Source organism: Lissotriton vulgaris, chromosome 1_1 (genome assembly GCF_964263255.1).
Source record: "Lissotriton vulgaris chromosome 1_1, aLisVul1.2, whole genome shotgun sequence".
Lineage (NCBI taxonomy): Eukaryota > Metazoa > Chordata > Amphibia > Caudata > Salamandridae > Lissotriton > Lissotriton vulgaris.
Window position 1 is genome coordinate 928,718,344 of NC_141685.1, and position 12,039 is coordinate 928,730,382.

A 12,039-nucleotide genomic window follows, 5' to 3' on the forward strand; every position below is an offset into this window, starting at 1 on the left:
TAAAAACACAGTATTAAAAGAGCATTTGCTGGTCTAAAAGGCAGTGGTGTTGCAGCCTCCCCTCTTTATGTCAAATAATTTGCTATTTTCAGAGGGGGTCTACAAAGCTCATGAAGCCATTACCACAAAGACATCCTCGATGGAAATATCAGCAGGTTGGCCAGGAGAAAATGTCCAGGAGTCAAAAATGCTAAATATATTGAGGTGGCCTTGCCTGCATGGTTGAGAAACTCTTACCCACCTGCAAACATGGCACCATGCCCAGATCAGTTACTTGTTTGTCCACGTATCAAAAATCACGAAAAGATCAGCTCAGCGAGTAAGGAATCACTGTCGTAATGATGTAGGTGGAAATGTTCCTGTTCGAATTAGTGCCGCATATTCCTTACCGGTTGTGCAAACAGGTTTTCCTGTGTGTTTGAGGTTTTATGCTTTGTTAAAAAAAATACTTCTAATCATTGTAATAATTGTAGGCAAACTGTAGAACAGCTTTTACAGGTGTTTTGTGTACACTTCTCCCCGTTCCAGTTTCTATTCTTTTAAGGCTTCTTTCGATTGGCTTTGTTTTCCTATCTAGCTGGCACAAGTGTATGAGCACGGAAATCGAAGGCATTTTGTAATGTAGGTCCCGTTTTTTAAAAAAATCATCTTTGTTTAGGATTCAAAGGTTAGAGAGTCGAATATTTTAACACCTTCACCCTTACCCCAAATTACTGGGCAGATTCCAGCTACATAGACATGATAATAAGAGGTGCAAATACGGAGAGTGATACAAAATCAGAGACAAGCGTTGGCAAAGCAGGCAAGTCTTCCGTGCGCCGTGCTGAAAGTGAAACCAGCCCTCGGCATTGCTGTGGTGGGGGAGGGGGGGGCGGGGGAGAGGCAAGCAGGGAACAAGTTAAACAAGTTTTAAAAGGAGACGAAACTGAAAGTACGGCTGAAAGTACGGCCGGCCATGAATAATTAGGGGGTGAGAAATGCGCTGGGAGGGCTGCCTTTGATGTGGTAATGCGAGGCAGGCAGGCAGGCGGCTGGTGGCATTGTGAACGCGCTTTTTAAGGCTTGCGCTTGCGCAATGACCTAAAAAGCACATGCACTGTAAGAAATTGCCAGTGGAATCGCCAGTGGTGGTTAAACACTGGATAAGCCATAATAGAGCTTCGCCAGCTATGCGCAGAAGCGCATCAGCAGGCGAGCCCTAAAAAGTACATCCATTGTGAATGATTGCAATGCATTTTGGATAACCTCTGGTGACCCTGTTACCCCCGATTGAATTTAGTGTTCATTTGCACACACAATTTCCTGTTTTTGCAACCATTCTCAAATTGTGAATGCTTAGTACATATAATTTGCGATTCGGTAGTTATGAATTGCAAATTAAGAAATGCAAAACTCAATTGCAAAATAAAATAAAAACTTGGTTAATATTCTTTTTTGCTATTCAATTTTAAAGAAACTACATTTTCCAACTGATAATACATCTAAGAACGCGTATTTAACAACAGTCACAAACCCTTTTGTGAATGGTTTGTTTCATGCATGAGGCCCTGGGTACTTGAACGAAAGCCAAGAACCAACAACACAGTCTTCTTAGTGACATGGATTCAGTTGCTCTGTCAGTCATGTTTGAAATGACTGTATGTTTGATGGTAACAGAAATCCCTGGATGGCAGTCTGGTTTATAAGCAGGTCACACGGCTGTATAGCAAGCTCCATGGGGAGGCACCACGCCAAGCAAGAGTGGCGTGTGTGACTAAGGACACCTTCTAGAAATGTCATAGGAAGAAGAACTTTGTTAAAAGACACAATTGAGTTACAACAGATAATGAACAGAGAGGGTTCTGGATACTGAATGTGTACCACGGTTCACATAATTAGAATAGCCATGCTCCAACTTACCTCTGCAATTTTATGTCTCTTGGTTTCAAACATATACATTCTAACAAATCTTAAAAACAATATCTTCTTTATGTTCATTCAGTTAATACTACCTGTTGAATCATAGTTACTTAATCTAAAATATCACTTACCATGGTATGAACTGAAATATTCCCTGTTCACAAAATCAATTTGTCAATGAGGTTCGACGGGGATGAGTACAGGGGAGACAATCCTTTCATCTTCTTTAAAAGTGAGTAGCATACAAGTAGGAATCAACAAACTATTGTGTACATTCTCAGTTTCCTTGTTAGCACTAATCTATGTCTGCTACTCTAATCATGAAATAATGCTCACATTTTTAGGCTTTCACAAAACCTTCTTCAGGACCAAAATGAATTCAAATTCTACATACATACAGAAATGCTATGGCTGTATATCGATATTCCAAAATGTAGCCCTCATTATTGCATTGTTAAAATGCATTTCATTGTGTGAATGTCAGAGAGAAGCACAATGATTCCATGTTTTTTTTTCAAACAGCTATCCCGCATGTATCCATCCTGCCAACATTAATTTATCCATCCAAAAACACAAAACAAATGTACAAAAAAAGCCACACTTTGTAAATAATGTGATGCATTAAGGTAGCATAATAATACCATCATTGTTACACATTAATGCAGATTTCATAGTGCACTGTGCAGTGACATCTTACGGATTTGTGGGTGCCAGGGCAGTATATATTTCGCGGCCCACTATTTGGCACAACTTTACATTTGTTATCCTTTTTCAGCTCATTTACACCCTCATGATGCCAAACAATACTGAATTACATGTTTAACCTTAAGAAATGAGGACACGCAAAAACATCAGGAAGCTCAAGTTGCCTGGTGTCCACCGAACAAGCAGTACCAAAAGAAAGCTTGAACAAGCATTGATAAAGGCATCTTTTTACTGCATTTCTTTTTACATTTGGGTCTAGAATTTGTTTTACTTGCAACAACATTTTATATGGAATTCAGGGTTGAACCAGCCTGTTACTCCCATTGTAGGAAAATCATCATTAGGGTTACTTGTTAGATGTTTAGTGGACTAGCCATACCATTAAATTAAGGTATATGTACATAGCGCTTCAAATTGTAGCTTTGGTTGCTGAATATTTGGAATCACAAATGTACCCCCGTTGACTACTGGCATTCATGCTGCACAATTAAAAATGAAATCCCAGCTCCAACGATATTCATCATTCCACTAGTAAAAATCTATTAACTTCCTCCTAAATGTTCTTCCCCGACCTTGTCTCTCTTCTCCTCCATGTATGTGAGAACGTCTGTATCTAGAGAGTTACCATTAAGAAATGAGAGGAGAATGATACAGGAGGTAAAATGAAGAGAACAGTATTGCAAGAGACATGAAGTGGAGGGAAAGGGAGTAATGATAGAAATGATGTGGGAAGATATGTGGGGTAAGGAGAGAAATAAAGTAAATAGAGAAATGTGAGGTAGCCAGAAGATAGGATAAAGAGAGGTATTAAGAGGAAAGAGTTAGATACAGTAGAGAGTTAGGGTGAGACAAGGATTGCGGAAGAGTAAATGTAGAGCGAGACAGAGGAGTACCGTATTCCAATGGATGAGGTCGAGAGAGAGATTGTAATGCAGAAAAAGAGGTGAATTAGAGAGAGGTAAAATGAGTGGGAGGTAGATGTCACAAACAGTGAGACTTGGAATAAACAAGAAAATATAAGGTCGAAAGATCAGAATGAGAAGAGGTATAGAAAAACGGGACACGTATCGCAAGTAGAGGGGAAGAAAGAAAGGTAGAGAGAGGAATACAAAGAAGAAAGGGGAATATAGTCTAGAGCAAAAAGAAAAGGTTGATTCACATTTTAAATAGAGAAAGGAAGGTTGGGGTCGTACAGAGGTAGAGAGTGAGGTAGAAAGAAATATATAGAGACTGAGGTTGAGAAAGATAATTTAGGTGGAAGGGGTGAGTTGAAATGGAGAAGGAGGTCAAGAGAGAGAGATGTGTTTGTATGCAACTAAGTGACAAATAGAGAGAAAGAGAGATGAGTTGATAACTGAATAAAAGTGGTAGCGGTAGAGAGACAGAGGTGGTCAGAAAAGAGTTAGCTATTTAAAGAGGTGAAGGAAAGGGAACAAAGGTAGAACCAGAGAAGTGGGATGTGGAGAAGTAAGGTAGTGAACTAATAGTGAGGTGAATTGATATGTGAGGTAGTGAGAGTCAGAGGAAGAGGTGAGCTAGAAACATGTAAGGTAGAGAGAGCCACGAGAGAGAAGAGTGGTGAGATAGAGAAATACCTGAGGGCGGAGTAGAGAGAGGTAAGGTAGTAGTGAAATAGAAAGAGAGAGATAGGGAGTTTTACTAAAGATAGAAATGAGGTTGTCTGAGAAGTGAAGTAGATGAAGGAGAGATAAAAGGAAGTCAGATGGGAAATACCAGTCAAGTATAAAGACATGGATAAGATAGAGAAAGCTGAGATAGAGAGAGGGAATCCAGAGTGATAGATACAGTTGTAGGGACAGACAGTGATAGAGATGATCAAGGCCAGGTGAGGGAAGTACAGAGAAATGAAGTTGAGGTAGGTATTTTGGTCTATTGAGAAGCAGAAAAGGGTGAGGTAGAGAGACTTGAGATAGAAAGGATGAGGCTAAATAGGGAAGTAGAGAGAGAGGGGGAGAGAGAGGTTAAACAAGAGGGTTACAGTAGAAGATGTAAGGTGAATTAGGGAGAATGAAATCAAACAGAAAGATCATTTAATTGCTGCAACTGCCTGAGAGTGTGACGGGTATGGCTTGGCAGAAAAGACTAGGCATGCACCCTACGGGGCAGATTAATTATTTTTTAGTGCAGCATAGTAACCAAAGTTGCTGCTCTGCATTGCACAAGTGGGAGAAAGCAGTCCAGAGACATATTTATTAAAAATGACCTACTTCTGCTGCCATCCCCTGCACTAGCGCATCTAATGCACCATGGTGCAAACAGCTGTGCTTGCATCCTAGTTTAGGATTTGTACTGGAAGCTTTCAATACTAAATACTATGTTTAGACACATTCTGAAACATTCCACAGATGGTAGGTTTGCTATGGAGCACATATGCAATGTGTGGAATGTTTGAGAAATGAAGAAAGGTTCTTGACATTAGCACTAACTTTAAGGAGGTGTTATTGTTTATGCAAAGCTCAGTCCGACTATTTTAGTAGATTGGGCTTTGCATAGAAAAACTATCAGTACCAGCGCTAATCTGTCCAAGTTACACCCCAGTAACGCTCCCTTGACACAAAGTAGTGCATAGCAGCGCAATGTGCTATTTGTTCTGAGAAAACGCACGTTTCCAGTGCAAAATACTTTTTGCGCTTGAAAGTAAATACACTTCTAAGCGTTTGTGTTGCTTTGTGTCACTTTCCCCTGGTCCCCTTGATTACACTATGGCCAATTATTGCATTTGGCAAAGATCTGGCATTGGGCCTACAGATAATTCATATATCTTTGTTTGTATATTTAGGCTTTTAAGTGCAGCTTCTATCAGCAGTGGTGGCTGGTAGGGGACAGTGACGGGGGGCCGGGGAAGGTGGGGGGTTAGGAGATAAAAAAATATATAAAACGTACCTGATCGTTGCTGCCATTATCGCCAGCCACCGCCAGCCGCTGCCTCTCGGCCAAGAAGCAAAACACAGGAAGCACCCAGGCTTCCAGACATCTCCAGCCAATCACGACGCTGCTGATAGCAGCATTGTAGCTGGTCTGAGCGCTGTAGTTCGGCACTCAGTAAGGGGCTGGGGCCAGGGAATGTTCTGCACCCAGGCTGTAATGCAGCCTGGGTGATGAACATGCAAAGTGCGCATGACTGATGGGCCGGCCAGAGACGGCCGGCCAAACAATTAGGTGCACTTTAGGTACAGCAATAGCCACTCCTCCCTCTGGGTCAAGGTGCGCAGCTATGAGAATGGCTTTGGCGCCAGGTCTTAGTCATTTTACATTTAAATTGAATTAATAAACAACTGCAGTAATGCTTGTCTCTACTGAGACAAACACCGCCACCATGTGGCAGACTGTCATAAGAGGGGTGTTGACAATTGAGTGCCGGAGCCGAGCACCTGAAACCAGCGGCTCAAATTAAGCACAGCAGCAGAGAGATGCCTGCCAGAAAGGCCGGGCTCTCTAAATGTGTAGGATAGCACACTGCCATTGTGTAGGAGGTCATGACCTCAACCCTCTGCTGGTGGGACGCCTTAAAAGTCCTAAATAAAGCTGTAAGAGTTCCACAATTACTGTTGATTCTCAAGTTGGTCATTATCGCTGAAGTGCATTCCTCATTCATTTCCTTTAACAGCATGCGAGAGTCTATCATGGAATTGTATTGTTTGTAAGGCCATCGATGTTTCTACTTCTAGCACTTATTACTTGTTTCACTAGTTAGTGGTATATTGAAATCACCATCTTAGAAGTAGTTATCTCAATATTGCTGTCTGCTATCATGTAAGCCATGTACTCCACACATTATGATGCCTTCTTTTGATGTAAATTCAGTTTCTTACAACTGTTGAAAAGTTTTCTCATGTTTGCAGTACATGAAAGCAACATATTAAAAATCATATTCTTTTTGCTTTCTGACATGATGCCCACACTCCAAGATTTTTTGGAAACAGGAAACTCACTTATGCATTACAGAAATCTCCTACACTAATTTCTTTGCAAACCTCTGAAGGTCATATATTCATGCCATTAGATCATACAGTTTATCTTCTCGTTGTTGTGGTTTCAAGCGTTCACTGATCAGACCATTTCACAGGATGCTGGATATTATTCAGAGCAAGACCAGATGTGCTAGGTTATTTTGTGGCAGCAAACACCGCAATTTGAAAAATCACAAGTTTTACATCTACAGAAGGGCTTTTTTCTATGTACCAAACTCACTTTGCAAGTCAGAAAAGCCTTTGTGACTAGCCAAGTTGGTTTCTGATTAATCCAAATGCAACTAAAAAGAGCTTGCATGGGGGTTCTTCTCTTAATTGCAAGTTAGAATGGTATGTACCAATGTTTTGCAATTGCAATTTGCATCACAAGCCAATGATAAATTCCCAATAACAGACCCCCCCCACGTTATAGCGGCATGGATTAGCAAATTTATCGGCACAAATATGGAAATTTAGCGGCATTTTTGCGGCACTTTATTTTACTCATAATCATTCATTTTCAGCTTTAAAACAATGAAAACTGTTTTAGTAGAGCAGGGGTCTCCAAACCGGTCCTGGAGGGCCGGATCCATGCCAGATTTTTAAAATTACTACATGTATCTCAATGGGGATATCCAAAAAATCTGGCATGGATCCGGCCCTCCAGGACCGGTTTGGAGACCCCTGTAGTAGAGTATTCCACTTTGAAATAGGCCTTGAAGTGATGTAATTTCCTTTGATGTCCCCTTCCTCTACCCCTAGCATTTTAATGAATTGACGCCCATGCTCTAGTTGGCCATGTTACCCCCTCACCTTCCATTTCCAATGTGCCTGTATTTAAAATATATCTTGATGCGTTGAGACAACCCATACTTTCATATATTAAAGAAACTTCTGAATTAGAAATGTTTAGTCTGTCCTACACTGAGAGACGGGTGGCTAAGCTTAGGGTCGCCTTACTGGATGTGGCCAAATTGGGATTACTGAAATAACAGTAAAATCCTGTATCTTGTTTTTAATTACACAACAAACAGCCGCCTTTTGACTCGGGTTGGCGGATTTTCCACCCCGCATACTGGCAGATTTACTCCCTCTGACAAGGCAGCTGTTGAAAATTCACATAATGAAGGATTAACCCGAAGGGCACAGGAGGGTTGTCCACCAAAGTTGCAGCATCCGCCATGGGTAGAAATACTTTGGTGGGTTTCGGCCTTAATGTTTTATCACCAAGGTGGCTCCTCCCATGGGGGTGCAGATACTCTGTTGAGTAAGATCCAACGCTGAGGAGATTCCACCAGTAACATAACATAAGTATTTGTAAAGCAAACGTTAGCCAAGGGCACCTTGATGCTGAATAACAGATGTTTGTTACCCAACTCTGTGATTTCATTTTATTGACCTCAGAAAGATGAAAGGCTGAGTGGACCCACCGAGATTTTAACCTGTGACTATCAGGACCCGGCTTAACCATGGCCACTGGGAAGGTCACGCGAAGTGGAAATACAAGGTATGCACCACCTATCAGCCTGGATTTGGCACAGATTTGGGGCGCCATGACTACCTTTCCATGAAGGTCCACCACTTATTCCCTGCTGTTCTTGCACAGAACTAACACCACTGGCCTATACTGGACCAGCCACAGCAGACTGGTCAGGGGTTCTGCACCTATGTGGTTAGTGACAACTAGACATTAGTGGCCCCAAAGGCAGTGCAGGAGGCGTCTACACCGGCTTAGTGCCCCCTTGAGTACACTACACAGGGTGGTATCATGGGTGAGCTATCCCTTGCCACCATCCTCATCAGGCTGTTAACCTGAAAGATGTGGCCATCTAAGCATTTTTTTATGCAGGCCAAAGTTTTTTAAAGGTGACTTTGGCTTTCTGTTGGACCAAATGTAACCTTAGATGAATGCAACAGTATGGCATTTAAGTGCAAAGACAAGCCGCCCAGAGGTAGACTGGACTTTACGTTATCAGCATTTGTGAAGCGCCTTCTACCTTTAGTATTGCGCTGAAGCACTTTCTTAAATGGGGACCTATTTTCAAGGTCCTAGAATTCCATGTATCCGTTGTATATGGTTGTTTATTTGCAGAGTGTTACTAGAGATTTTTTATGTTTTTTGATTTGCAAAGGATTAGTAGAGGTTTGTTTTGGTTGTTCAGGCCTGAAGCACACAATAGCGATATGCCGGGTTGCAACCCGATGTTTGTGGAGCACAATGGCTCATTTTTTCTCTTTGTGGGTAAAACTAATAAAAGAAATTTAAAACAAAACGAGTTTAATAACTTAGTCTAACAATTAATTAACCTCGGGGGTGACAAGAAATTTTCTGCACCGGGTATCACCTGACCTTGCTACGCCACAGGACCTGGATTGGACAGTATACCCGAATGTTTACTTTCAGTTTCACAATACACTGAGGGTGAAATCCCTGTCCCTTTGCCTCTGCAGGATGTTTGACACTTGTCTAGAGCAGAAGCAGCTGCACACTTTTTCAGCATGTCAATGAACATTCTTTGTGAAACTTTGCCCCGGTAGTGTCAACTTGTCCAAAAACACAAAACAATGATGTAATACTATCACAAAATTTGCCACATTATGCAGCATAATTTGCCTTTTCTTGCCATATAATTTAGTCAACCCTTCCACATATAATGATCGTCAGCCTGTTGCATAATTCCAGTGGCCCTGCCACCTGCAGTATGGTGAGCCGGACATCTGTCTTGATTGTGACAGATTATCCTGTCTGCCAAACTCAAAATAAGGTCCTTTGTCTTTCAATCTACATAGGACACATGAACTCCTTAGATTTCAACAAGTGTTCAAAGTCAAGTTCATAAACCTATTGCAGCTGTTGAGCCATAACGTTAGTAACCAGATATGGGCAAGCTGGAATGCTGCTGTGACTGTCTGCTTACGGAAAAAATAAGATATTGTTATAAACAAATTGAGCAAACCCAGTATCTCTACCCTCTCATCTTAATCTTCATTAATAAAACATTTTAATACTGTTCCAATGTTTTGTTGGTACATTTTATCTCACTATCAGATTGTGGGTGAAAAGTAGAAGGGGGCATGAAAAGCTAGAAACAATAATCACCCGAAGCCTTCCAGACATTCGAGGTACATTGAGCAGACCCTCCAGGATTTCGCGATTTGGCCGGCAATCGCTGCATTTTTTCAAAAGTGCCGATTTCGTGGCAAACAGCAAAATTGCGAAATCCGGGAGGGTCTGAATAACTCAAAAAGAAGGTGGTAACTGGCTCAAAAAAGAGTTATAGCCCAAGTTTTCCAACACTGCCAACAGATATCCACAATTAAGCGTGTCAAAGATTTTCTCCAGGTCTATGCCCACTGTCACAGTGGAGGGATGCTACTGATAACATGGATTGAACCCACTTTGATCATGATGCGGACCCACCAACTCACAGGTTACCATGTGTATCACACTATATAGGTTCTCTTCACAGGATCGCCAGGTGAGGAGCCGATATAACACAGTGGCAGGGAAATGAGCTAGAAATTACTTTAAAGACCGAATTTCCATGTCGAGGCTTTAAACCACTGATGTCCGTTAAGGAGTGTGAAAGTTGGCACCAGCCTCAGATAATTTTTGTTTTTTGGGGGGAGGAGTTTGTTGAGGGGTGGAGGCCCTGCACCCTCCAAGGCTACACCCAGGGTTGGACTGGTCTGGCAGGTCATTGTGTGGGCTGTTGTTTTGGCTATTTGTGGGCCTGTTTTATTGCCTGCTGGGCCTGTTTTATTGTTGACTTCCCTGATTTTAAAAAAAAGATTGCCTACAGCAAGCTGAAATCCATGCAGTCTTACAAACCTAGCACAACACATATTGAGCGTGTTTTTCAAGTTCAAAGGTGGCCGAATTTGCAAATATGGGACACTTTGTTTAGCCATCTAACTTACTAATGAGGAAGACTTTTATTTTGGTGCCTGGGTCTTTTTTCCCATCTCAGTCCGTCTCTGGCTGCTCGCCCTTCTCACACAGTTTTTAGGTCTCGCCTAGCGTTGCAGCGAATGCGCTGCTTACTGGCGAGAGATATTGTGAGAGAGGGATTTCAGAAGATGGTTTGAAGCCCCGCCTCTCATTTCCAATGGCTGGCGTCACCATTTATGCTAAACGGTGGCCTACCAATGGAAATTAGGTTTTTTGTTGCCGCCTTTTCGCCTTTTGGGACGGCCCCTCCGGACTGGATCACTTGCTTATCTTCACGAGGCGTATTGTATAAACAATCTGTGATCCAGTTGGGATGGGCCATCCCAAAAGGAAGCAGGGCTGCAGGCAGGCACAATGGGCCCCACCCGTCACTTTACTCCCTCCCTCTCGCTTAGCCTGCTCTGTCTGAGCTCTCCGGGCATCATTGGCTCAAGGAGGCTGAGGCTCGCAGCTGTCGCATGTGATACACAAGTGCAGGCACTGAAAAAGGTATGTGTTTGCAAATCCATTTATGTAACGTATCTTACCCCTTTTTCTAATTTCTGAGTAAAGTTTTGTATGTGGGGTCTTAGCAGACTGGATGGGAGATTAAGCTCATTACTTTTGCCTGTAGATCGGACGTTTAAGGGTTAAAGGTTGTGATGTAGTGCTAGCAATGCCATTGTCAGAGTGTCAAGACAGGCCAAGACTTCTTATGAGTGGGGTCCCAAAGTGAGTGCGACAGTCAAGTCTGAGCATGTCTAGATAATGTGCAGTGTGTTGGGAGGCCTCCAGCAGTTTGCGAGCCAAAGGCTCTGATTAGATTAGGGAGCATAGGTTGCAAAAGACTTACACTGTAGTCGGGTAGGGAGGGGCATGCTATCAGTCTTTTCCATGGAGGAGACCTGCATCTCCCAGAATCTGACAAGAGGAACTCCCTTGCCTTTCTGGTATGAGGGTGACTGATCACGAGGGGGTTAGTAGAGACTTGATTAGAGGCTAAAGATTGCAGGGTAGAAACATCTGTGTTAACTGTTTCAGAGTTGTCTAGGGAGCCCTCTTTGCATCACATTTTAATTTTTGCAGGTTAATATAGCGGGAACTTGACCTAGAGGTATTGGAGCGCCTTACACGAGCACCAGTTAGTTACACTGATGAAGGACACATTATTTTTTTCTAGGCATGGGGTGATTAAGTAATTTGCCCAGAATCACAGGATGTTGAGCCAATACGGAGACTGGAACCTGATTACCCAGGTCCAAAGTTGGCAGGTCTGGCCATAACACTACATCCTCTATAAGTAATAGTCCAGCTTCGTGTGTTCTCCACGTTTTTGTTCCTTTGCGAAGTATGATAACTTTGTGTGTACACCGTAGCTTTCATCCCCGGGTCATTACATTAACCAGGGACTGCTTATCTCACTGCCATCTATATGCGTAACCTTTGCCGGATAATGAGCTGAGCGCGATGTTTGTAAGCTCAGAAACACTGTATTAAACAGATCTCGACTGCAGAGCTAAGTTACGCATGCTC